Here is a 2015-nt window from a genome sequence, read left to right as displayed (position 1 = left end):
TGCACTGGGTCTATGCAATTCAGCTACTTCAATTCCATTAATTTTTCCTGAAAATTCCCAGATGCTTTCCTTTCTAGTATTTATTCAATTCCCTTTTCAGTGCTGAAACGGAATCTGCCTCCACTACTCTCTTGGCAGTGCTTTCCAGACCCTTATCACTTGCTGTGCTTTTTTATTTTAAAAAGAAAAAGGTTTTCCCTAGTTAATTTTCGTTCCTTTATTCTATGTTCCCTAGTTTTTGACCTCACCTCCCCACCCCTCGTAACAACAGCTTCACTCTATCCACTGTTAATAGCTTTCATGGTTGTTAGTACCTCTATCAGATCCCTTCTCTTTTCCAAGGAGAATAACCTCAATTTCTCTATTCTGTTCACATAATTAGTTATCTCATCCCTTGAATCATTTGAGTAAAACACTGAGTCACTTCTGCAGCATCATTAATCCTTTAGTCTCCTACATTGTGATGGCCAAAACTAGAAACAATACTTCAATTGTGACAGAGCAAGGGTCTTATAAAGATTCATCTTGACTGCCTTGCTCTTGTTCTCTCTGCTTCTATTATACTATTATAGAACCACATAAACTGCACCAATTGAACATGGTGTCAGTAAAACCCAAGTCCAATATGAGACTAGAGCATTGGTGCATCAGTCTCAGTACTGCTTTCTTATCCAGCTGTCCTTCAGTTCTTCATACTGGATGCCCCATTATTTTAATAAACACCCTTTGAGAAGGATTAAGGAATGTGATGCCATTTGTGTCCTACAAGCTCAAGTTCTTCACAGTCATACAGTTCCAGCTTTTTCTGGAAAGGTTACTGTGTCATTTATCATGAAAAATATCAAACATGTAAATGGAGTGGAAAGATTCTTTTCTATGTAGTGTACACATAGTTGGTATAGTTTAATCAAAAGAAGGGAAATTCTATTTGTTATGACACAGACCAGCAACAATAGATATTCACAGAAAGTTATTTTTTAGCAAACAAATATATTTATTAATAACTATTAATAATCTAACAACTTAATTAAATCTAAACTTGACCCCAACTATGTGCAAAAATGTATGTGTATATGTTGTGTGTGTGTGTGTGTGTGTTTTTGTGCATTACCCAAATCATTACAGTTTAGAGCCGTTGTCATACCCACACTCCTGTTTGGCTCCGAATCATGGGTCCTCTACCGGCATCACCTACGGCTCCTAGAACGCTTCCACCAGCGTTGTCTCCGCTCCATCCTCAACATCCATTGGAGCGCTTTCATCCCTAACGTCGAAGTACTCGAGATGGCAGAGGTCGACAGCATCGAGTCCACGCTGCTGAAGATCCAGCTGCGCTGGGTGGGTCACGTCTCCAGAATGGAGGACCATTGCCTTCCCAAGATCGTGTTATATGGCGAGCTCTCCACTGGCCACCATGACAGAGGTGCACCAAAGAAAAGGTACAAGGACTGCCTAAAGAAATCTCTTGGTGCCTGCCCCATTGACCACCGCCAGTGGGCTGATATCGCCTCAAACCGTGCATCTTGGCGCCTCACAGTTTGGCGGGCAGCAACCTCCTTTGAAGAAGACCGCAGAGCCCACCTCACTGACAAAAGGCAAAGGAGGAAAAACCCAACACCCAACCCCAACCAACCAATTTTCCCCTGCAACCGCTGCAACCGTGTCTGCCTGTCCCGCATCGGACTTGTCAGCCACAAACGAGCCTGCAGCTGACGTGGACATTATCCCTCCATAAATCTTCGTCCGCGAAGCCAAGCCAAAGAAAAAAAAAGAGGTACAATTCTGAAAAGTCACTTCAAATTTCAGTCTTATAAATACTGTATTAGCACTCATAATTTTTAAGCTGATGTTCAGAAGTAATTATGAAGTAGGTGAGACTAAGTCATCTGACTTCTCAAAACTCACGAATTATTGTTGAATTGCTTCCAGAGAAATCTTCGTTCATACAAATGATGGTCACAAATGACCATTGCAATGGTCAGAGTAGGTCACTGTTTCTCCCTGACAAGGAGAAA

Source organism: Narcine bancroftii, chromosome 4 (genome assembly GCF_036971445.1).
Source record: "Narcine bancroftii isolate sNarBan1 chromosome 4, sNarBan1.hap1, whole genome shotgun sequence".
NCBI lineage: Eukaryota > Metazoa > Chordata > Chondrichthyes > Torpediniformes > Narcinidae > Narcine > Narcine bancroftii.
This window is presented reverse-complemented; position numbering follows the sequence as displayed.